This window comes from Falco punctatus (genome assembly GCF_963210335.1).
Source record: "Falco punctatus genome assembly, chromosome: 12".
NCBI lineage: Eukaryota > Metazoa > Chordata > Aves > Falconiformes > Falconidae > Falco > Falco punctatus.
This window is the reverse complement of record NC_137592.1, coordinates 18,942,865-18,969,183: the sequence shown is the minus strand read 5'-3', so window position 1 is coordinate 18,969,183 and position 26,319 is coordinate 18,942,865. Positions and strand designations below refer to the sequence as shown.

Below are 26,319 nucleotides of genomic sequence, written 5' to 3'. Positions count from 1 at the left end.
CTGGGGGTTGTGGTGTTTTGGTTCAGCAGATCAATTATCTATTGTGCTATTTCAGTGACGAAGAAGGACGATAATTTTGAGTGATTAAAAACACTGCAATACAGTTTCCATTTTATTTCATTGAAACAAACATAGAACGGGGACCTGTGCTAAGGAGCCCGGCAGTTCACTTTGCCCAGTTTACTTTCTCTCGCCCAGCCCAGCATCCCACTGGGACCGCCGTGAGCCCATTGCACGCTGCAAGGAGCCAGCTGAGGAGCGGAATAGTTTCCAAACCTGGTGCTCAGACACTGTGCCTTGCAGGGCCTCTCCCATGAGAGAGGCCACAATTTAATTCACTGTTGTTTCCCCTGTGACGATGCTGCTCCTCGATTCAGTCTTCTCTGTGTGTCACAGTGCAAAGTGATTTGCAATCGCACATTGCGGTTAGGGGACACATCAACTTTTTTCTCCCACAGATTTTGTGCAGCTCAGTGTCAACAAGTGGTCACTAACAATTTTTTAGGGATCACAAATCCCAAAATCTGCGATGTCTGCACTTGCCAGGATAGGCCTGTCCACAGAATTTAGTTTTCTGTCCCATTCTACCTTGGCAAGCCAAGAGCTTCTATACCTATTCAGGAAAAAATATATGGAAAACACTGATGACAGAAATTCCTCAAAGACTCATCTTTTCTGCAAAGCTGAAGAGATGCCTGCATTAACAGGAATAGGAAAAATACCAAGTTTATTTTCCTTCAAGGTAACAACACACTGGGACCAATCCTGCTCACATTAAAGAGCTGGTTCCATTATCTCCTGCTTGCTTTAATCTGTTTTCCCCATATAGATGCCTAAGGAAGCAAATAGTAGTTCAGGTAAATATGTGCTGAGCTATAGATATGCTAAATATTAGAAACCCTGCTCTTTTACACAGACATCTGTTTGTACACAAATTCTCTCTTCTCCTGGAGAATATAAATGACACTGGTTTTAGAAAACCAAGTCATTCAAGTGGCATATAACTTCCTTATGACTTCTTTAAAATTTAGGATCTATGTTTACTCTTGTGGCATAGAGAATGAATTCTGTTTGCTAGCTCAAAAGAAAAACCTGTTACATAGCTGGAATATACATCCTATTACAGCTAACATAACATTTCATTATTTGAACCATTCGACAATTACAAAGAAAGTTGCAGGCAACTTCTTAAGTGTTCTTAGGTCTCATTTTATATTTTGGTCCTAGTGAGAGTAGTCATTAGAAGTGTGCTTTTGAATGAGGTGAAATGCTTTTACTTTATTTGTAAATCTCAGTATGTTTTTCTATAAAGTGCTGTTTATTACCAAAACAACTTACATTTTCAACTAAAAGAATAATTTTTAATGACGCCTATGAAAAAAAAATTATGAAAAAATTCCATTAAAAAACCTTAAAATATAAATCTTCAACCTCTTCTGTTTTAATGTTTTTTTCACAGGTTGTTGAAAAACACTTGTAAAATATAACTGAACAGTTCATGAAATAATCTGCCTACAAATCACTAAGGACAAATTAAATTGGCTTTGTTTTCCTGCATGTAGATATGGCTGAGGAAAGACAAGAGCTTCCAATATTTATTAAATAGATCACAGCCTAAAATAATAGGTTTTGTTGAGGTGGGTAAAAGAAAGTGAAGAAAATTGACACTTCAGCTGCATTTATCCTTCTATGCTTGCATGTGTACAGGACAGAGGCATTACAGTATTATATTTGAAAAATAGCAATTCTCAGGTTACCTGAAAGAGTTCACATTGCATGTGTGTGTTTCTCTCTCTAACGTGTGTATGCACAACCGATTGATGAATGCCTATAATAAATATATATGGATGAATTTAACAGTGTATGTGCATATGAATACAATTTCTGTATGGGTTTATGCGTATGCATATATATTCATTTGAATACTTGGCAAATTCATATTGCTTTATATATATTATGTGCCAAGTGGATTGCCCATTACAGTCTTCCGTGGCCTGCATAAAAATGTAACAGATCCAGTAATAATTAAAAAAAAAAAATTTACTTTGAGATAAAGGACCTTCTGTAGCTCTGTTCCCATTTTTCCTGCTTTGCCACCATGCTGCCGTAAAAATAGTATAAAATTTTTAGAAACCCTTGCCAAATCTTTTGTTTTAGGAATTATGTACTGAATTTTCACCTGTGATTAATGATTACTGTGTTCCTCTTGTTCTGTGATTGGCCACCTCTTCTTGGAGAGTAATTCTTCCCTCAGGAATATGTATCAAATTTGAACAGTACCTGTGTTTTGCTAAACAAACCACTGAATGAAATACAGGTCACACAATAGTTTCTGCTTTTCTTATTCTGTGAAGGATAAAACTACACGGTTGCCGTTGTGTGCTAGGCACGTCTAGGGCTTATGAGAAGATTTCCATGTGAACGCAGGATGGTTTTTTCTGATTTATATGCCAGCTGGTTTTGACTAACCAATATATGGTGAATATTATTAAGAAATCTATGAGATTGCATTTCCCTGTGTCCTCTACAGTATGTCCTAAAACTGTAATCTTACTCAGCTGCTGAGTCCACCTCCTGTTCTCTGTGGATTAGTTATTTAGCTTGGGTATTAAGTATATCAGAAAAGCTTAATCTAAGAGTCATTATATGTGTTTTAATATTAAAATTTGTCATTGCCAAATCAAATTTTAATATTCTAAAATATGTTCATCCCCTTTAACAGCATGATTAGCAAATGTTTTGCAGGGAAATTAGATGGACAGATTCAGTACATGTTTTTCACATAACATGTTATTCTGTCCTGTTGGAAGTAAAATGTTCAGAGCTTTTTTTATTATTGTGAAATATTTTTTTAAAGTATTAGGCTAACATTTCTGAAGACTTGTATGGGCTAGAAAGGCTGTCACTAAGCACCCATGCTTTTTTTGGCAAGAGAAATTAGCCTTCCTCAAGCTTCATAGTGTGCTGCTGGTACACAAATCAGCGAACATAGTTAGACTCCAGTTCAAGTCATTTTTCCTGCAAGTTATTTCCTGCAAAGGCAATGTTACAACTTTTTGTTATAAATGATCAGAAATTCTTGGGCATAAAAGCTTGTGGGAATCAACTGAGGGATGCAGTCAGCTTGTGCACAGGGGTACTTTGGCCATCAGGGAAGTTCTCTTGTGAAATACTCTGGGGGCTCCTGGACAAGCACAGGTAGGCATCTGAAGTCAATTCTTTTATAAAAGATACAGGAGACAGAGATTTAAATTAACCTAGCAGATTACATACCTAATCGATCACAAAAGTGCAGGGAAGTCCTTCTTTGCTCCATTTATTAGGCTTCAAAATTACTGTAATGGTCTCTTCCTGTGCAATGCACGAATTGTCAAAAATGGGAGAAGTTGCTTATTTTATTTACTATCATTTTACCCAATGACTGTTCCCTCTACCAGATCAAAAGTATTTGTTCCTCCATGGTGTGTCTGCTCTGCAGGGCTACAGATGTTAAACCAAACACTGGGTACAGCACAGAATCTGACTGAGAAGCACAATGATCTTGTCCACTTGGGACTTTGATCTCCTGGGGTAAGACTGCTTCGAGGAGCTAAGCCAACATGTTGCTCCACAGCACTGCAGTCTTCAGTGCAGATATAATCTCAGACAAAGGGCTATCATGTAGCCAGAAATAACAGACTCCTGTTTTGAAGCAGCTCTCTTCTCTCTTCTTTTGCCTGTTTTTGCTGCACTTCATGACATGTATTTAGCTTCTATGGGTTTGGGGTCCATTCTGAGGAGGCTTGGGACTCCAGTTCTTGGAGTCAGGCAATGCAGAGCGTGGATACTGTTATTCATCAAGTGGACTATCTCACAATCTATGTCATCAAACTGTAATTGTAAATAGCCCCTGAAAATTACCAATTGAGTATACTAATTAATTCTAAGTATAGAATAAATATAACGTAATTTTCTGGAGAGTTTCAGCTCTTCCAATACACTCCTGCATCATGTTGTTTCTCCTTTGTCTTGCCTTTTTATGAAGAACTGGAATGTAGAAAATAGTAATGATGGTCAAGAGGGGCTCAAAGGCTACTTGAGTGAAGGCAGAGGCCAGGGACACTGTTTCCAAAGTAGGAAAAAAACCTCAGGTGCTACTTAAGGTCCAGAGTAGGAGAAACAAGTCAAGGGAACTGTATGATAATAGGCAAGAGAGTGGATTCAGACAAAGTGGAAGAAAATGAAAAGGGAAATGCTGGTGAGTATGCAGAAATGTCAGAGCACTACGGACAGGGATGGTGGGTTTAAAGGGCATATGGTAAGAGACAGAAAGCCAAAGGAAAGAATGAAAATGTCTGTGATGTTGGTTGGAAGAAGAAGAAAGAAGATTGACTCAGGGGTCAATTCAGAATGTTTTTAAGAATACACTTGAGTGTAAGTATCTAAATAGCTTCACAGAAATCAAGCAGATAATGTGTAGTGAAAGCCATGTGTGTACCCATGCACCCTGCTAAACTGGAGCTTTTAATGATAGCCTTTACACAGATTTGGGTGAGGGTAGAGTTGGACAAGAAAAGGTTACAATAAGCAAGATACATGCCCAGCAAACAGGAAAAGGCTAGTGCAAACTGAATGCTGTAAGTAACATATTTCTCTTTATGTTCCAGAACTTCCTACCAACTTTTGTTCCACACCCTCTGCATTGCTTCTACATCGGGCTGACATTAGGTTAAACATTAACCTAAAACTTAAGGTCTCTTAAGTTCCAGCTCTGAGGATGTGCAATGTTGTAGCTGTAGTACACAACCCCTGCACTCATCACTTGCACTGGCTCAAGTTTATTTGCAAGATTATTGAACGGGGAGAGGTCTTTGGCTCTGGTAGGTTTGTGGGTGCAGCATAATATCTAAGTGTGCAATCCACACACAGATCTTGGTGGAGCTGTAGTTCTAGGTCTTTTTTATTATTCCCAGTTGGAATGGCATCTGACAGACAGCAAGCAAACTCATTTTATATTCTGCAGTTTCCTTTTCACGGCACAAGATGAATACCTCTCTTCCCCCACCCTTACAGTTCTGTCCTGCTACCATCACTATATTTGCTGTGCACCAAACAGCTACTTGGTGCTTCACATGCAGAAGTGGAGTGTGTCTAAAAACAAAAGCTTGAAATCCTGACACAAACACTCGCCTCCACTCCCTTAAGTCAGTGGTGGATCTACCAATATTCTTTGCGTTAGTGAACTTAAGCACTTTAATAAGTATTTGAGGAATCAGGACATGGGCAAAGACCTATAAGAAGTGGGAGAAATACCATAGTAAGACTTTGAGGCTGTGGGAGAAGTCATATGTTTCTGAGTACCCTTTATGACATAAAGCTTCAATTATTAATGTAAAGATAATACTCATATTTTCGAGTTTCAGACTCTGCTACTGACTTCCTATTGTCTCTGTAGCCCCTTGGTTCTCATGGTGACATCACTTTTCTTTTTCAGTGTCCTTTTCCTTCTTTATACATCAGTCTGTGCCTGTGAGAGAAGTAAGAGTTCAGGAAATATGTTCTTTAGCGATGCTGGTGAAATGTGATGTTTGTGATGGTGTTAAAAGCTATTCCTTCTATTGTCATAGAAGGAATATTGTCATTCCTTTCTAAGAAACCCTCCTGGTTTATTAGCTCAGCAGATACTAGTAGGTGTTTGATGTAACCACAACTGTAGTTGTTGGATAACTCGTTTGTTTGTTTGTTTGTTTTAATTCCTTTAAACCTATTGCCTTTTGCTCATGAGGTGGATAGATTGGCAAAGAGGTGTTATTGCTAGGTGAAGCTTCAGTTCCCTGAGATTCCAGCAATATCCGACGCACAATAAAATCTATGGAAAATATTGATTGACTTCAATAATGCCAGGACTTTACTATCAGTATCCAATTTTTACTGTAGTTATGGTCCTCCTTACAGATGTGCTTCCTCTGTGGAAGAGGCTTTTTGAAAAAGCTTTCAGACAAGCCTTTCCATCACCAGAGCAGCCACAGATCAAAAGCTTGCACTGCTCTGAGTGCATCATAGATTTACACAGTAATATAATGAGTTCTCAATCTGGAAATTTAACTGAGACTCAATCAGATGGTGCTGAGCTCTGTCATTAAAGAAAATGGCAGCTCTTGCCCAGGAAGGCAATTAAATACAAAGGCTAGACCTGGTCAAAAATTGTAGAGGGCTTTTTTTTTTTCCTGAATATGTCATTAATTTAAAAAAAAAAAAAAAAAAAAAAAAAAAAAAAAAGAGGAGGAACATTTCAGCCTGATTTAGTAAGAGCACTACACATTCCTTCATCCCCTGGTTTCCTGCATCCCAGCTCCCACCCAGCCAGGGCTCCCTTTTCACAGGGGCTTTTTTCCCAGGATGTTTTATACAGGGCTGATCCTTTCTATTTGACAGAGAAAGGCAACTGTAGCCATAAACAACTATTTTACATTTTGTAGCTGCTTTCTGAGCCACCTTTTCTAGGGTGGGCAAGTTACCCTCATGTTTTACTTCCTTAGAACAAAAGAATAAGTTTCCTCTAGGCCAGGAAAAATAAAAGGCAAAAGTCAGACCTCAAACTTCCTGTGTTCCCATAGTGGATCAGTGGACTCTGCTACAGAAAGACTTTTCAGACGTTTTAGAAAGACTTGGATTTAAAAGGTAGGAAACAAAACTTTCCCCCTGCCAGAGCTGGTGTGGCATCTGCAGTCAACTGTGAAGATTGCTTTTGCATTATTGGTAAATTAGTATTAAAAGTACCCTCAAATCCAATAATCAGACTCTGTCAGCTGAGGCTCTGTATACCAAGTCTGAGTTTGGTACTGTGGCAAACAAAAAAGCCCTAGTGATATAGCTTGACTATCTGAAAGCAAAATAGCAGGACTGGGCACAAAAGTGCTAAGAGCATAAGTGAGAGCTCATTAAAATACCTCGTACCTTTGGCGCCCTTCTGATCAAGCCTTCATCACTGGGAAAACCGCCTTTCCCTGACTTTGGTTACTAGAGCTCCAAACCTCTTGTTTCAGTGTCAGAGCTAAATATTCAGAGCCTAACCCTGGTGGAATGCAAAGTGAAAATAATATTAGAGTTGTGTGGATCAAAACTCGTTCAAGACTAATTCCCTTGACCCTGCTCAATAAAATCAACAAGAAAAGTCATCCTAGGGAACTGTGTACAGAAAATAATATTTTTAAAATGTTATTTAGATAGAAATATGGAATTAGGATTTTTAATCAAGCTTCCAACTGAAATTTGGCCTCTGTGTTAGGCAGGCTTTATGATGCCTGGATTTAGTTGTTTTACCACAGGATCAAAGCTTGCTTCCGTTTGTGCGATACATACATGGTAGAGGAAAGGATGAAGTGTAACATTGCAGAGGTCACCATAAATCTTAGGAAAGCTTAGTAAATCTTAGCTGTTAACATTTAATATTCCACAAAAATTAAGCAAATAATGTATTATTTATGCATATATTTCTACTTGGGTGCAACACACTGCTCTCTTCTTCAAATTGCCAGCGTGATTTTTTTGTTATTGACGCTTAGCACTTTCCCTCTACTTTTGTACCTGCTCATACTACACTGGTTGTCAGCATTTGCAGTGTTTGACATTGCTGCTGCTATTGTAAATTGAAAGATGGAACCATGGGTCAGATTGCTTTTATCTGCTATCCAGTTTTGATCTTTTCATCTGCTCTTTGCCAAGTAATGTCAGCCATGATTATTTCTAACTTGCCAAAATTCTGAACAGCTTTTAAACAGGTGACATTTCCCTGTAAAAAGCCTCTACCACAAGCATGTTTCTTTTTCCAGCCCCGAATGTCACCTTTTCTCCCATAATTACAGTGGTCTAAGTGACACATTTCTGGACTACTGACAGTTTTAAAGATTTTCTGTTTGTGGGTATTGCAATTACTGTGCATTACCTTCTCCCTTCTGAGAGGAGTGAAATTATTTCCATAGACGTTGCTGCCTTCACAGTTTTGCCTTTGATTTTGCACAGTTGGCTCTAGACTAGATCTAGATTTGGAAGTAGCTGGGAATAACTTGGTGTCAGGCAAATAAATAACTTCAGATTTAGCTACTGCCATCACTTAGATGAAATCTTTCCTAAACCTTTTCCTTCTTTCCTTCTTGCAAAAGGTTGTATCCTGGGTAGAGTTTGTGAGCCAATATATTTGTGTCTAGGGTCACTTATGGATGTTAATGACAGCTCTCATTACAGTTATTCTCTTACATGGGTACATCTCTTGCAAGTGTCTGACCTGTGCAAGTGCAACCTTGTGTGATGATGCCGCATGTAGTCCACAGGCTGATGATGATATGTGGGGTCCATATATTTCTGCCAGCATTCCACCTCTTCATGTAGAGAAAAAGTAGGTTGAAAATTAAGTCAGTAAGCTGACAGGGCAAGTCTAAGTTCATCATTTACTTGGTCTGTCTTCTGGCCTTCTGTTCAACACCACAAATAAAACACAGTGGTCAACAAATATTACTGACCTAGACATTATGCAATTTAAGTGACATGTACTGTAAAAAAAAAAACTAATAGCTCCTTGTCTCTTCTTCCCTTTTGTTTCAAAATAAACCCCAGAAACACAAACCAGAGATCTATTTGTGGACTCATCATCTTTTATTCTGTGTGTCACATCAAACACTTTCAGGGCAGACTGACCCAAGTCTTCTACAAACTCTATAAGGGGGATTTTCACAACTGTATTGGAACACCAGCTATGAATTTTAGTATTTCAGCTTTGAACAACAAGCTACATAAATCTGCTTATCTCCACTGCAGATCTCTGGAACTAAAAGAAGAACTATACTATGAATTTAAAAAAAAAATCAACTCCTTTATTGATGACATTTGGACAATTGTTTTTTTAATTTATGCACATTCACACAATTACATCAAAAAATTACCTACATAAATTAGGAGCCTGAAACAGGAATTTAAAGAAAGGAAAGAACAAGAGCAACAATAGACTTCACAGTCAGTCTCCTTTAAGTCCTTAGTATAGTCACGAAGTTAAGATACAAAAGCATTTGCAACAACAACATAGTGGGCAGAGAGTATAAAAGAGAGGCCATGCAGCCATTAAGGCAATTAAGAAAGATTAAGATTGCTTGTGGTGGAAAGACCCATTAATCAATAGGCCAGAAATCACAGCATGTTGTAGAAAATACTTCACACACTCAAAAAAAAGAGAATGAACAGGCTAAATATATCCCATACCAAAGGTTACAGGGTTCTCGTTAATGAGAAATCATATTAATCCCTCAGATATTGTTGGCTCCATAGTTAGGTTTTCCATTTGCACACATAGGAACAGTGCCGGTGAAATACATCCTCACTGATGCGGAACCACTGTTGAAAAAATACCTGTCCACAGTTGGCACTACAGGTAGATCCAGGAATATTTGTGGAGGGAAAGCAGAGCTGACTCAAGAGGATACAGCTGGACACTGCTCAGCATTCTGCAGGATGGGGACAGTTATTACTGTTATAAATTGCTAGCAACAATGACACACAAGCCCCCATTCACAAATCTAAATCTGCTGTACAAAGATGACATGATGCCTTGTCAGAAGGATGGGTAATTGAAAATCCTTGCATTTGCAAAATGCCTGGGGGCATCCGATGCAAGTCTTCATATGGTAATTAGGAGAGGAAACAAAGTGGGAGGGCTACTGCACGTGTTAAAACTTGCACCTGAAATAATTGAAAATTGGCTTAGACAGGCATGTAACCAGGCTGAAACGAGCTGTAGGGCACTCAGCTCCATCTTCAGCAGCAAGGTCACCGCCCAGTTCCAAGCCTATGCCTGTTGTTGGAAGGAGCAACTACAGGTGGGCAGAAACTAATTTGCTAACTGGTTTTGCAGAAACAGCTACAGCTGGTTGAGGGTTTGGGGTTTTTTTAAGCAAACTGAAGAACAAAGATGGGGACAGGTACTTCTTTTCAGGAAAGGGTTAGTTTCAGTAACTTTTGGACCTGAAATTAGCTTCTAGGCTGTTTCTTGGGAATTTTCTGCTTCTTGACTTAGAATTAGTATTTATTCACAGATTTGAGTCAATAGGGAAAAATAATTTTAAATTATTAAAGCTACTGAAATTAAATATTTCAATCATAAAACCATGCTGTTTTGGTTTACTGGTTTGTGAGCATTCTTGAGATGTGTTGTTTCAGGGTAGGATTTATTTCTTCCTTTTAAGTTTTCTAATTGCCATTCAGGTGAGGGAAATGCTTTTTTACAAAGCTGAACATGATTCTGGAATATATAGAAACAATGGATGAGGTATCTGAAGTGGTCTTTTGCATTCATGAGTTAAAAACATCACTTTGAGGGGGCTTTTTAAATGTAAACAGGATACATTTCTTTGGTTAACTTTACTAGAAAAGATTGTCAGAGGCATTGTAAGAGCCAGGATGATTTAAGAAAAGAAGGTGGTGTCATGCTTTCCTCATAGTAGTTTTGTTATTGAGTGTATAATAATAAATATGGGATAAAAACCTATTCTGCTGCAGGTATTCTAGGCAATATTAGACAGCTGTTCTCCCTGATTCCAGAGAAGTCAAGTATTTGCAGTGTCTCCTTAATTTCAGGCAAAGCTACAGGCATCTGAACTTTCTTAACCTCTATATACTTCATTTCTTTGTTTTAGTACGGAACAACTCACATAATTCCCAGAAAAGCAAGAAGACTTAAATAACAAATCTCCCTGAAGCAGTTAATTTTTAGGATCCAGCATCACTGTGAAACAACAGGATCTGATATAGGGCACTTCTGCTCTAGCTTCTGCTGGCAAATAATTTCTTTACACAGGTTCTTCACAGTTAACAAAATGCAGCATAGTAGCTTTTTGGCAGAACAAGCAAGCCTGAACAGTTGGCTGTCTCGTTGACTGCAGAGAGCGATAGCCTTTTCCTATACAGCAGTTGCATTGTGCTTTTGAAGATCTCAGAGTCTATTTTGCTATGAAGTACATGTTACTGTTTTGGGAGGCAAAGGCACTTGTTAGAGGTCTGTTGCCTCAATGATAGAAAAGCCTGGGGTTTTCGGGTTTCTTGATCTTGGTGCAATTTCTGTTTGAGTAAACAAATATTTTGTTCTTGATGTGTGGGTCTTCAACTGTCACAGTAGTGTCTGAGTACATTAGACAGGTTTTAGCTGCTGTGTATGTTGTCTGCCATTCCTGCTCTACATACAATCACCTCACTCTTTTCCTATTGCAGCTTCTCAATTTTACTACGTAAACACATCTTCTATCATATTGTTTATCCATGCATGGAGCAAGAAAATAATCTGACTGCACCATTCTGGACCTCTTGACATTTAGAGAGAGTTGGGATTTAGGCAGACCATAGAAGGAATTGCACTATTCAAGATGCGAAGTGATTAAGACGTGAACAAGGATTTCAGCAGAAGCAAGGTCAAGGTAAAGATGAACTCAAGCAGAATTTCAGAGATGGGAATAAGGAGAGTGGGAAAGGTAGTTTGGTGCTATGAAAAAGCAGTTCATTGTTTTCAGTTTTGCACTGCTGGGATAGAAATATAAAGGCCTTTTATATCCAGTTGGACTCGATGATCTTAAAGGTCTTTTCCAACCTAAACAATTCTATGATTCTATGATCCTTTAATTATGCCATACTAGTCAGAGCACGGAGATGCCAAACACTTAGTGACACATTGCTGTAGTTTCCTTTGCCTCCCTTTAATTTCTCTACTTCTCCTTCCTCCCAATGCTTTTTCCCTATATTCTTTTGCTAGATGCTTGCCTTGAATATTTTATATATACAAATCTATTTGTCATAACTAGTTTTTACAATTTTAATTTACTTTTGCTTTCAGGAATTCAAGAACTCTTTCTGGTGTTGAAGAAGTTACCATAGCTCTTGTTCCCAATGTGTGATGCTAGGAAGAAACGCTTCCATGGAAATAATGTGCAGTTTCCAGGTCAGATTTGTTTTTCCTCTCCCCATTAACTGTCCTCCCATAGTGGGTCTTTCATATACTGAATAGCTTGTAGGTATTAGGTCTGCTGGCGGAAAAACTCTGATCCCAGCTACTGGGATAATCCCAGGCCCTCCAGTGAATGCATGCTATGTGGAGGAAACTAGGAAGAGTAATGTCAAGGAGGGAAGGGCAAAGTGCCATCTTTCAAAGGGGACATCAAGGCCTTTCATAGTTTGACAGTGCCAGCTTTACTAAGATTTTGGGGGGGCGGGGCAGGAGCTAAAAATCTCAGTGCAATGCTTTTTGATGCTTATATATTAATTTCAATGTGCCCATGTAGATATTGGCCAAACTATTTGGCTCTTCATACTAGAGAAACATAAACAGCTATATAATAAAATAGATAGCCCAGCACTGACATTTGCCAAATATTTTCATTCCATCTGCTTCATCACAAGGTTCTACTTTTCCCAGTTCCCTCCTCCCACTTTCGATGGCACAGTTTCTTCCACCGAGTATTTCTGCATAACACTTTCTTATCTAGAGGTGAGCTATGCTTCTGATAATGGAATAGATTAAAATAAACCAACATTTTGCTTGATAAGTATGCGTCATTCTATCCTTCTGTCTGTTCTTGGTATTGTATTACTAAAGTAAATGCGATTAGTGAAAATCAAAATGCTTTATGAAATCATGTCAATTTCCTGAAGAAAGTTTATGGTTAAAATGTCCTGGCACTGTCATAACATCTTGTTTTGATATCTTTGAGAATACAGTCATTTCATTTTCCTCTTTCCAAACTTTTTTCTTTTAAATGTCTTTACACATTCTTAGGTGCTGTAGCATGATGTAAAAATTAGAAGTTAATGTTTAGTGAAACACCTGAACTAACTGAAAGTAAAACTTACTTTATTTTTAGTGCCCCAAATCTTCAGCTTGTTTGGGCATTTTGCTCTTGGCTGGAGTTTTAAAACCCCTCATAAGGTGAGACCTCTAAAACCTCTGCAAAATGGAATTTTCATTTTCTTTGTTGCTTTTATTGTTCATGGGCATCTGCTTCAAAAGGGAAGAATTTTTGAGACCAAGTTCCTGATCTCATATCCTCCTTCAGGTTAAGCACTCTCACTGATTACCACTGCTCCATTTAAACAGGAGGGAGGCAACCTCTTCACAAGCCGAATGCCATTTAGGGCTTTTAGGGTGGATACAGTCACTCTATTGATGAGAGGCAGCGTGGCCAGCACCAAGCTACCCTTTCACATGTTATCGAGCATGTGCTATCCTGAGTCTTGTTAACAGGGGAAGAAAGGTACCTCCCAGTCAGCTCCCTCCCCCACTGGTAAATCACCAGCACAGCTCTAACAACCTAAAATGCCAACAGGAAACCCAGTTGGTGGCCAGCATAGATCCCAGTCAGACAAACTGTTTTGCAAACCTCTTACACTGCAACAATTTGAGTTTCTGATGCTACTTTAAATTAGAGATGATGAAGGCATACACAATGGTAATGAAGTTTGTGCTTGAGAGAAGAGCTTGCACCACAGAGCTAAGTAGAGGAACTTGTATTTTAAGATTAAGAACAGTTACAAAGATGATGTTCAGCTTTCTTTTGCTCCCTCCCAGTTTTCCACTAGCTTAACACCTAACTGCTCAGCCAGGCTGCCAACACAAATAACAAAGGGCTCATCACTTCTGACAGAGCAAGTCAGCCTATACTACTCATTCTCTTCCTTAACATCTAACTCTTTCTCGCTTACATGGAAGTTCAGCCAGTGAGCTGTTATGCCTCTACAGCCCTCCTCTGGGTGCCATGTAAAATAATCTACTTTTACAATCAGGATGGAAATAGAGCTGGATGTGAGAAGTGCTTCAAAAACTTGTGAATTCCCCTGTTACCCATTAGATAGCAAACATGGGGCAGGTGCTTTTATAAAGTCTGTAAGAACTCCTGTGAAAAAAACAAGCTGTTGCTCCAAATATTACCTTGTTGGCATTCACCAGGAATATCTGTTGAATGGGCTTGTTCATTTTCATTACGTTTTTTCCAAGAAATAGACAGATTATTTTACTATTGCAATCATATCCATCTCTAATGTAAATGCCATCTCCTCCTTCCAGACATTTAACCCATTAGTAGGCTTTACCTGCTGACTTGCTCAATAACAGCAGCCAACATTTGGTATCACTCTGTCTTCTCTGCCATATAAAAAGGTCATTCCCATTCTGATTATTTTTGCTAGTTTAAAGTGCTAGAAAATATTGATAATTCTCTTTGGGGGGTTGTTCAATAGGATGACCTTAACAAGAGTAAAGTAGCTAGATATGGGGCTTTTTTAACATTGTATTTCTTCCAAAACCATAAAAATTATCTCTTGCAAATAGTGCAATTTTTTTGTATTTTTTCTATGGGTTTTCCAAAAATCAGTTAAATTCATTTACATAAACTTTACATGTTGTATTAAGCCTCTCATGGAAGAGGTGACAGATGTAATGGACTTTTAAAAACTTAAGCACTCTCTACCCCCACCTCACGCATTTACATCTCCAGTTCAGAAGGTGCTCTAGGTAAATGTGAACAGAAGAGCAGTCCTACTGATGTGCTTGAAGTTAGACACATCTTGAAACAGAGCACATCAGTTTCATTCATGTTTGAATTTTCCGTGAAGCTTTTCTCTCAAATGTATTGTAGTAAATTTCTGGGTTTCTAATAATTAAAGTATGAATAAATAATTATGCAAATATAGTTCCATAAATAAATAGACTGTATTGATGTAACCAGGCTTTATGAAAGTTAAGATACATGGGAAATGAAAACAAACCTAAAAGACAGTTTGCTCTCAGTTATACAATGAAAAATGTCTAGTTGTTCATTGACCAATATTTTTATAGCAAATGAGGCATAAAGAAATTGTGCAGGAGAACAGGTCGGGGGGGGGGGAATCAAAAGAATCCCTCACTAGATGTGACACTGTGAAATACTGTAGCTTTTTGAGCTCCACATGTATATTTATCTACTACTGTTTGTATAACTTAAATCAAAGAACAAAAGGTTGGTATGCCCAGCAGAGGTAGCGTTTCTGAGATGTTTCACCTTTTGATGCACAGGCAATCTAAATATTAATATTCATCATGTTCTAATTTCCTTATTCTTATGCCAAGCTCAGAAACAGTTAGAATTAAGACACTTCTGTTTTGCTGCTATTATGTATGGGTTTTTCTGATTTCACTTCAGCTTGTACAGTTCCACCTAAATAAGCAACTGTGCATGATTGCTTTCCAGGTTCAAACTGTGATGTGTGGAGGAAATAAAATTCCTGGTAAAAGACAGTGTCTGCATGTCCATTTTAACATAGGATTAAAATCTTATGACCCAAAAATCCCAGTCTTGCAATCAGATCTCGGTAGTTCCTGTTGCCCTTTTTCTGTATCTTTTTAAAACCTTCTGTAAGGCATCCTGACCCCTTGATGCAAGATATTATTGTCTTCAACATATCTCAGTTTTTATTGACAGTGTTTACGTAGATCCTTTTTTTTGCTTTTATTTTTTTTAACTGTTTGTTATCTTGGCTTCCAGAAATACATAAATTCTTATCTTTCCATGTAGAACGTGGAACAGAATTTGTTCTAGACAGTGAGAAACTCAAACTTGATAATCACTGAGAGATTCAAAGTATTTCCATAACTCATTATGCTTCTCCAAAAGATTTCACCGATGTAGTGGGCTGAAGCTCCATCTGGACAGACAGCGTTAAAATTGTGTCCTTGTAAAATGACATGATTCAAAGAAATATTATAAACCAGCAATATCACTGTAAGAATTGGAACAAAATTGCCAGTGTCTGGATGAGCCCAGTTTGGTTCTAAAGACCTTAGAAATCATGTATTCTGATGAAGGTTGCAAGGCCACAAACAGAACTATCCTGCCTAAAATAAATCTCTTGAGACTTCAGACTTGGGAATTCTTGCTATTGAATACTTTTTTGGGAAGGATGGTGCAGAGGACTGTTTCAAATGCCTTCATAATGGTGCATTTTACTGGAATCTGTAGCACAGGTTGGCTAACATGTTTTTTCAGGATCAAAAAAAAAAGAATACCTATCCATGTAGATTTTAAAAAATCCTGTGAAGTTCTTAGTGACAACAAAATGAATCTTCTATGTCTGGTGCCAGCTCATATACTGGTGGTCATGGTTTTGTTTTTTTCTTTTGTAATTAATTTTCCAAAACCAAAACAATAAAGAGAAAAGGAATTTTGCTGCTGAATTCAAGCACAACCGGGTGTTATCCAGAGGCTAAATTCTTTTCCTGCTTAACATAAGAACATAATAAGAACATAAGAGGCATACTGGTTCAGAACAAAGGTCAGTGTAGCCCAATATCCTGGCTCCAACAATAGCCATAAGTGGGTATGCAGGGAAGAGTAGAGAACTGGCCTCACATATCTGGTGCCTCCTCCAACGTATTCTCCTGGCTCTCAGTTACTGGCAGCTGAAGAATTTCCTGAAATGGGTGTAGTTCTGAAGTACTTAAACCCCCCCATACATTTCTGTTCTGTGGGGTTGCCCAGTCTTCCCTTGAGGCTATGTAAATTTACAGTATCTACTAACTGATGCTGCATGGGAGTTGGGCACCTGGATTTTGTAGCAAAAAGTGACTAATGTTATAGAAACTCAAGGGTAATACTTCCTCTGTGTCTTCATTAATACAGTAGATCTAGAATGAATCTGGTGATTTCCAGGTATATGATGAGAAGTGAGGATATGTTCAAAATATTGGCATGTTTTCTTTAAAATATCTGTGCAGGTACTGTGATCTGAGACAAAATAAGAGAGGAGGTTTTGGCAGGGTAGGACACTAATAAACTGTTGATAAAAGAGTAGCCTGTGGGCTGAATGAGGAGATACTCAAACTGTTCAGGCAGGGCGCTAGAGGCAAAGAAACAGGTGATTACCTTTGAATTATGCAGTTCTGAATAAGAGGAGAATAACTGACAGAAGCCCATGGACATTTTTCAACCTTGCCAAGGAGCAGACAGACATGAAATGATATACCTGTTCCGTGGCAATTTCAGTTAGATTGCTCTCAGACCAGATTACAATAGATTCTTGCGTTTTTCTTCCTTGATTTTTTTCAAACATTTCCTTTTCCTTTTTGTTTTAGTGAAATTTATCCATTGTTTATAATGATACAGATTAACTCTCTGAGACCATGCCACTCATTTACATTTTCCCTTATATGGCAAATATGCAAAATTAACCAAATGCAAATATATATACAACAAAACTTCCTGACTCTAAGTGCTTGCAAACAAAGGCACTTGAATATTCTGATGACAGGGCTTGTGTGAGGACCTGCATGGCTAGACAGAGAAAATCTTTTATTTTCTGTGCCTACTGTAACCAGTTATATCTCCTGCTGTTCTGAATCACTAGGTTCAAATCATTGGCTTCCAAGAATCCTGTAGTTGGAAATGTTGAAGACAGAAAAACTCTAATGGGTCATTTTGGACAGCCTCCTGCCAGGACATGATTATTCCCTCCAGAGCTATGTTAGTGCTTGATGAACAGCAACACTATCCACAAATGAGGCAATGTTGTCCACAAGCAGAAAGAAGATACTGGTGAATGTGGTCAACAGATACCTTCCTCTGTAGCCTGTGCTTTTGTCCTGTGTCTCTTTAATTTTATTTCTTGCATTGGAAAGATAGGAAAAGGAAGGCTTTTTTGAAAAGCTCCAGAAGAACCCAAACTGCTGAATTTATGAATTTGTGTTGGGTTTATTGTGTTTGAGTAGTGAGGAGTACTCCAAGGTAACCACAATCAAATGTTTCTCAGACATCTGCATGTTTTCTCTAACATGTTGTGAGGTTTTTTTCTATGAGCATATGCATGGATTTTGTAGGGTGGGAGATATTCTGTTACCTATCAGTAGGTTTGGTGTGTCCCTCAAACTGCCTCATTCGATCAATACATTGCTCCTGGTGCCTAATAATTTATGAATCCTCACTGGCATCATCTGATCGCGCAGCTGGCTATTTTTCTAATGAAAAGTTTTAGTAAGATTGTTTCAGTCAGGGTGAAGTTTATAATCTTAATTTCTGGGGGCAGTAGAGTCATTTTTTGAAGTGATGGTAAATGTCTTTATTTCCTGAACAAAGTGCCAAATGTGCTGGAGAAATTTTTAGACCAATCTGTAAGGGGGTGCTGGACCCCCTCCATAGTTGGTAAAGTCTTCTAATGGGATGAGACCCACATGAGGGAAGGGGATTGTCAGTGCTAGTCTTTAGTGTTCACTTTTAATGAAATTTTCCAAGCTTTTAGTATCGACATTCTCGATCTGCAAGTCCTTTTGAGTCCTTAATGGTTTCTGCCTATGCCCACGGCAGTAGCTATGAATGTTTTTATCTAATCTGCTTGGTGATGAAGCTGTATTCAATTTCATCTTGTGATTAGATCTCTGCAATGCACCTACATCCAGTTACACCACGAGACCAGAGCCAAACTTCGGCTGTGGTTTATTTGTGAAAGGGTGTTTTATGAGTAGCCTGCAATTTCTCCACTTTATTACTTGAAAAGAATTTTTTTTACTGTGGTTTTCCCCTTAAATAGTTATGATCCTTGCTATAGAAACCATCTCCCTTTTTGTGTGATTCTGTGTCAGTGAAGATGAGCTGATGTGCCTTGAGGGATCAGGAATGTGTCAACCTTGACCCTGATAGGTGGCTCCTTGGCCAGCGCAGCTATGCATCTTATGGTCTCTCCAGAGCTGTAGCCTCTCAGGTGACACTGTAAAGTTCAGGTTTAGCCAAGCTTTCAAAAGAGGGGGGAGATGCCAACAGGGTATGATGACAACAAGGCATTTTTATGTTTTGAACTGTAAGGATTTGAGAGTATCTTTGCTCTGATGACAGTGATGATGGAGTGTGAGTCTAGATAGGTGTATTTTTATATTCTGAAATAGTAAGCGAGAGAAACTCTCTGTCCAATCACAAATCCTTCTCAAAATCAGATTGCTCCATTCTACCCATGTTACACTTCATGTGCTTGAGGTTATACTTTCATGTATGTAAATAAGTTACTCTTAGAGAAAATCAAAATGTGTGTGTGAAAGAGTGTTTTCTGTTGCTAGCTAGCAAGGTTTTGTAGTTCTCCAGTTCCAGTTTCCTATATATATATATTGTAGTAGGCAATATTTGAGACTGAGTGTTCTATTTTCTACTTATTTTCCGTGTTCCTTTTGCTGCTTCCCTGGCAAAGTTTGACAGTTATGTGGTGTATATCACCTAGTGGCTCATGGCCAAGGAAAAGTTTCTCAAAAAAAACCCTTCTTCTGTGGCAGCCTCAGAAGGAATCAGATTTTCTTCAGTTGGTTAAAAAGCTACATGTCTCACATGAAAAATATCAGCCTTTTAATTCAGGAAAACATCTAATTTCAGGATGTTCTGCTTCCCCCTCCTGAACTGAACTTAGATATGAATGTGACTTACTTGGTGCCCTGAAATTAAATGCTTTCTCCTTGGTTGGAGCCCAGGTGGGGTGGCATAAGAGGATGGATGGGGCAAACGTTTAATGTGTTGGTGACTCGGGAAGAGTGCAGAGGGGACAGCCTGGAAAATTTTATCAAAGCTCCAAGAGAACTTAAGAAGCCTATCTGGAGCCTGCCGCTGTTGGTGGCAGAAGTCCCCGCTCCTTCAGCAGGAGCAGGCTCAGGCTCGGTGTTTGTAATGTAGGCTTATTATCCCCATTTTTTTTACAAAAGATGATTACTGTAATATTTTACATGACTTTTCTCTGAACTATTCTTCTTATTTGTTGAGAAGAATTGCCCATTTTTCTCCTTGATGGATTTACACAAAGTACCTTTTCTTTTTCTTGTCTTTTTAGGTAGGATTTTCTGTCAGCATGTTTTATTTGGGAAATAGCATGCAACACTGATGGATCTTCCCCTTTCCTTTCTTTTTCTGATGGAAAACACCTGCAGCATAGAACAGCTTGGAAAAGTCAATTAAGAGCCTGTGTGCTGTGATGTGCTGCAGTAGTAAATATATTCTAGCGTACACTGAACAGCATAAATATGTAAATATTTTACAACATGTACAACATGTGCACTTACATATCCTACCTTTTTTTTTTTCCTTGCAGAGCATACACTTAAAAGACACACATCAAGTTACATATGTATGGTATAGTGGCAGCAGAGTCTACTCTGTTAATAATAATACTGAATATGTAAATCCCCCCACTTTTTATAACCAGTGCTTTAGGTTGCATTTACTGTAAACAAAGATGTATTTTGGGGGGCAGTTGGTTTGAGTTTATTGTTTATGTAAATCTCTCAGAATGTGACATAGCCAGATAGCTTCCTATGTTGTGCTGATCCACATTTTAGGCCAGCAGCCAAAGTATTTTATCTTTTACTTCATTATAGTGATCTTCCAATTAGCTGTGGTCTGTAATACCCTGATTTTGGTGGCAGTGGTTTGGGGAGGATTGTTTGATAGTTCTGCTCGAGAGGCAAAATGAGGGGCCTTATTATAGAAAGTGCAGAGGTTGTGCAGTAGCTGAGTTCTGTTGCAAAGTTTGCCGATAAGGGAAAACTGGCCCTTGAGCATCCATTCTATTCTGTATATTAACACTTCTAATCTGCACTGCTGATAAAACTGCAAGCCATTTGCCTTTGGAGGAATTAGTTCTGCCTCACTTGTGTAACCAGGCGATGGTGATTAACCTTTAAACTGTCCAATATTCTCAGCAGACTCCTGCTCCAGATTAGAAACTATTTAGTTATGACCAACTAAATTAACAACATTCCCTCCTCTGAAGAATAAGATTTGGAAGGTATGCATTTTAAGGTGGAATGTGGATAATGTCCTTATTTATTCACCACTTTTGCTACATAAAATGTATTTGTTGTTTAAGAAGAAAAAGAGAGGAGAGAGGGAGATTGATTTCAGGTTGAAACAATCTACAATTAGTTATGTACAGGAGGCTATTTGGTTGAATGTGGGTTGGGGTGCTGCTTTAGATGACTAAGACCTGTTTCTGACTTTTCGTTCTTAAATAAAACTTACAATGCAAGGGATAAAATGGGCAGGATGGTGCTCTGGTATGGGTAGCAGTTTAGGAAAAAATTTCCTTTCTTTAAAAGGAAAGGCAATTATCTCCGTTCTTCAGGAGAGTAATTTTTGGAAGTTTACTAACCTTCCTGTCACAATCGGGCAAAACAAAAGGTTTTGTACATGGTGGTTACAGATCGACATATCCAGTGGACTTTAGCTGCTGTGATAACCTAGCACTGTACCATTGTATCTACATATTTTAAATGTGTAATTTATCAATTGAAACATACCCTTCAATACATGTGCCATAAAAGAAAAGAGCGAGGGCAATTATGTAATAGTATAGTGTTTGTCTGACATGCCTTAAATCCCCATATTGTCATTCCTCACTGAATAACAAATACAAAATCCCTGTTAGCAATGTTTTCCGTTTTACCAGTTTTATATTAGCTGCCTCCTTAAAAATTGCTAATCTAGATACTACATTAGTAGGATGTCAGTCAAACTGCAATCCACAGTGAAGCCTTCTTCATATACCAATTTAAATCATTCATGGTCCTTTCTTTGGCATTATTCAAAAGATCATAATAATTTTCTTGTGCCCACAGCACAAAAAAATCAATTATTTCCCCACAAAGACTTGAAAGTACTTAGCGAGTGCTGTAAGAAAAGCTGAGGGTTATATCAAATTGAAATTGCACTCATTACACACAACACAATTAGTTGCCACTAGTCTGGCCGGTGCTTTAATTCTGAATGGCATATCTTTATTATTACAGAAACAAGCATGCAAATGGCATTGTTCAGGATTTGCAGAAATCAATAGGATATAGTGCTGTGTGTTTGGTGGCCACTGTCACTCAGTCTGCTGTGGATTTGAGATAATGTGTGTATTTGAATTAATGAAGGGAACGTGAGACATCATAAGTGACACCCAAATAAAAGAAATGGGTACATGATATTTGTAATTATTCTACTTGTGTTTTTGTTGTAAATACTTGTGCTTTTTGTTTTTTAATCAAAGGATTAATTGCATTTTAATAAGGCATTATGATTTTCAGAGCTTTAGTTAATTAAAACTTGTAGTATATAATTATGAAGTGATGCTGAGATTTGTCGAAAGATCACCCATACATTTAGAATATGTATATTTTTCCCTGTTAAGCAGTTGCTACATTTTGGGGGGAGGATGAATTATATTAAATGTTTGAAAGATGATGGCAGTTCCAAATGGATTTCTATAAATGGCAGCTAGGAACGTGGATTATGTTGTTGGACAAATTAAAATGGAGGAACTACTGGGGTTGGGAATATTTTTTGGCTATAGTGCTGGAACATTCATTTGCACAAATGTTAGCTTTCAGCCGCAGGAGTAAGAACAGATGTATTTGTTCAATGTATCATATCATTCCGCCTATTAGGTCCCAGTGAAATTGCTGCAGTTTGAAATTCTGAGTACAGGCCATAAATACTCACTGGCGGTGCGTGGTAAAGATTATTTTCCATGTGACAAAAGGGTTTTAAAAGGAGGGAGAAAGTAGGTGTGCATGGGCGGGGGGGGGGGGGGGGGGGGAGGTGGTGGTGTACAGACAACTCTATGTATTGACTTGTTTCCCTAATAGAGATGAATATTCCTTGTACAAAGCTTTAATCACTCACAATCTAACCTGGGACATGCATATATCTATATGTATGTTTAAAAAAAGACTGTTTCCTGTGGGAGTATGTTATGTACAGATTGATAGACTAATTGCTAGATAGATAAACCAGAGTAAAACAGTATTAGAAAGTTAAAATCTTAATGTTACAAATGAAGCTTTTCTTTGGCAGAATTTTTAAAAAACTCCTCTTATATTTATTCCATTCCTTTTGTAAGCATATATTAGAAATAAAAATTAATTTTGCTATTTAAAGATAGAGAGATATATATAATGAGGGGAAAATATTGCTTTGCTGTTGAATGGTGAGGGTTTTTTTTATTTCCTGTCAACTATAAAATGAAATATATATTTATGCAGAACAGTCCAGCACAGTCATAATTTCCTATCACATAACCCCATGAACTAGAAAGGGTTTCTACTGTTCTCTCCTGAAGGAAGGATCTTAAATTAGACCTCAGTATTTCCTACTTAGAAGCTTGGCTCTTGCAATGCACAAACATTTATTTATTTATTTATTACGCCCTGGCTTGCAGATACTTTTTGAGACAAACCCACTCAAGTGCTTAAAATGTTGCAAGCGAGGTGGGAAGATGAAGCCTACAGAGAGGGCAAAAGAAAGAACAGGAATTCTCAAAAATTTACGTTGACTTCAGCACTCAAAACAGGATTTTATTAGGTATCTATAAATGGATTTTAAGTAGGATTTTCCCATGTTTTCTCCCAAAGCTGATTTAAAATCTAATATTATTAGATTGGTCACAGCCTTCATATTTTAACTGTCAAACCCAAAGCCTGAAAGGTGATTCATTCAAAGCTTGCTAAAATATTTGCTCAGCAGCACAATAGTGTGTGATGGAAAATAAACTCCTCTGGAGCATCTCACCCTATCAGCCATGGCCTGCAGCAGGAAAAGAATGAGGGAAGGTCAGTCAATTATGTGTGGTAATCACCGTAAGCATATTATCTGAGACACAGATGTCTTCCCTGACCCCACACGACATAGCTATTAACCCCACAGTAGTATAAAAATGGGGAGGAGGAGGAGCCGGTCCCCTAGGTAAACCAGACCTTTTCAGTCAAGGCTTGTCCCGCAGCCCAGAGAAGTTGCGGTGGCGAGGGCGCTGCTGCGGGGAGCTGGCCCCGCACGCGGCGGGCGGCACCGCAGCCGCTTCTCTTCGGGGACCTTTCTATAGACCTAGTCATGTGAGATAAATAGTTGCATCATTGGAAAAATGAGACTGACAAATTGACTCGTGAGATATTTTGGGAGTGTAAACAGCCCTGGAATGCCGGGTGCTGCCCATCTTTTATGGGAGCAACTTTTGTCTTCCTGAGTACGCTTACATAGTTGAGGTATTAGTGCTGCTAAAGTATAATACCACTATCATGCAATAGTCTAATGCTTCTGGAAAACAGAGATGATTTTCTCATTATGCTGAGTAATGTGCTGATTACCACATACAGCTCCCTTTGAGTTCAAGTTCCTTCTATATTCACTTCAGAAAAATGATCAACTGCTTATTCAAGTGAAAGGGATTTTTTCAGTGCGATGGTTCAAACACAGCAAGTAAGCAAAGCAGATTTTTAAACTTATTATTTCAGCTGTTGAACTTGAAGGCTCGTTTAAAAGTTTGTACATAAAATTTGGTTGTTGTGTAGGAAACATGAGTTAGTAAGAGATGCAGTATCTCTCACCAGCTCTAAGCTTTCTAACACCAAGCATTAACCCTGAAAGTAGGTCCATGTATTTCTTGTAGCCTTTGGAAAATCTTCTCTTTTGGGAAGCCATTTTGTATTTTTCTACCAAAAAGATGAATGACCATTGGGCAATGTAAGCTATTGTGGTGCTGCACAGTATACAGCGCAAAAACATCCACAACCAACCAGATTTGTGGTTTTTCTCCTTATTAAATAATTTATTATAATGGCATTCTGGTCTTGTGGCATCCCTATAACTGAGATCAGCTGGAGCCCAGTGAACACCAGTGTGTGAAGGGAAAGCTTTGGTCATCAGTTTTGCCACAGGATGTAGCCGAGGGATTCCTGGGTTTCCTTCCTGACAAAAGGAATTGTTAAAAGATATTCTCTTTGATACTGTCTCCTTTCCCAGGGCTAATCACCGTGTGAGTGAACATTTGCACGCATTGCTGAGCTACAGGTTACAGACAAGGATAGTGGCAGGTGGAGCACTCCCACAGGTTGAGCGCTTCCACACCAGGCTCCCAGGAAAGGAAAATATATCAGAGATATGGGATTTTGACATGGTGCAGGGTGAACACAGGTTGCCTCTGTCACTGACCTCAGGGCTGACCTGGAAGTGGATGAAAAGGATGGTAGAGATGGCTCACCAGGATAGCTGGGCTGAAGGGGATGTTGCAGGTTCCCATCACAGCCACTGCTGACCAAATTAGCTGGAGTCCAAAGAAGAGATTTGGACTATCCTCCCCATGAGTAAATCCCCTGTGGGAGTCTTGGCTATGTGGAAAGATACTATTTGCACTTCTTCCTGTTATTATGGTCAGTTTTCAGTTTTGGTCCTCTTATATTCCCTTATTAAACTTTCATCCTATTTTCATTTTAGCCCTATGTCTAAATGTTGCTAAGTAACCTCCCATGTCAAATACTTTTTCTGCTGGGAGAGAATCTTGCATCAGTCACCTATTGTGACTGCCAGATTAGATACTGTAATGTGCTCGACATGGGACTGCGCTTTACTTCTATCTGGAAACTGCAGCTGATACAGGATTTGGCAGACTGCTTGTTAAAGCAGCATCTTTTCCTTGGGCATATTAAAGCAGCCCTGAACAACTTGTAAAGTCTGTTTACTGGTCCCTGGGCTGATTTTTAAGTTTGGAGATTTAGAGATTTTGGTTTTATTTTACCTTTTAGCTCTAAATCCTACCTGTTTGAGTGAGCAGCTGTGCTGAAGAGCACACTGCTCCATTTGCAAACAGTGAAGGCTGTAAATTAAGACCTTACCTCTGAAAGACAGTGAGCAATGCATACCTGGAGCTTTAGCAAACTGCAGTTTCTGTGAGGCTCTTTTATCATGTTTTCCATGGGGCCAAACAAAAGCCAAAGTCTGACGATCACTTGCGTAAGTAGAAACCAGGAGTAATGCTATTTAAATAGTATATAATTAGGCTAGAGTGAATGAGAATGGAACTTGGTCCCAATTGATTATATATTTCAGGTCAGTTGAAATAATGGAACAGCCTTTTCTGTCTCAGCTTAATGCAGTGGTTCTGAAGAGTTCATCACCTGCTCTTGGCTCTCTTTCCTTTTTCCAGCTGATAAATCATCTTTAATGTGTTTCCTAATATTACTTTGCCATGTAAGCACTGGTTATAGTTCTGTATGACAGCAACAGCGGGGGAGGGGGAGCAGGCAATAATTTCACTGACACAGAAATTACTCTAAAAATGCATTAATGTATCTTAAGTATAATTGACATACTTTGAAATATATATTGCCTATAGGCAAAACTAAATGTTGCTAACCAAAACTAGAGGTAGGCAGAGCTTCCGTAGCATCATTCCTGGATACATACTAAATAGTAGTGATGGTATCCATCAATATATTTGTAAAATATTATCGTCAAATTTCACATGTGGAAATCTTGTCTTAGTCTTGTTTTGTCAGTTAAC

At 38.5% G+C, this 26,319-nt stretch overlaps 1 protein-coding gene and 1 long non-coding RNA gene across 3 annotated transcripts in view; one reads left to right on the top strand and one right to left on the bottom strand.

Annotated features, from left to right (window-relative positions):
- The window catches only part of CAMKMT (calmodulin-lysine N-methyltransferase), a 309,341-nt gene that overhangs the window by 242,672 nt on the left and 40,350 nt on the right, over window positions 1-26,319 (top strand). The window contains exons 11-12 of one of the 2 annotated variants that reach the window (XM_080408607.1): window positions 1-11,435; window positions 11,849-11,928. The exon at window positions 1-11,435 is cut by the window's left edge and continues 25,071 nt beyond it. The gene's annotated coding sequence lies outside the window, so the exon portion shown is untranslated. Of the gene's footprint in view, window positions 11,954-26,319 lie in introns of those variants that run through there. The other variant, XM_080408606.1, reaches the window with a different exon arrangement.
- The window catches only part of LOC308072139, a 53,349-nt gene that overhangs the window by 24,784 nt on the left and 2,246 nt on the right, over window positions 1-26,319 (bottom strand). Inside the window, exon 2 of the long non-coding RNA XR_013931528.1 lies at window positions 1-26,319. This exon is cut by the window's left edge and continues 24,784 nt beyond it. This is a non-coding gene — a long non-coding RNA (uncharacterized lncRNA).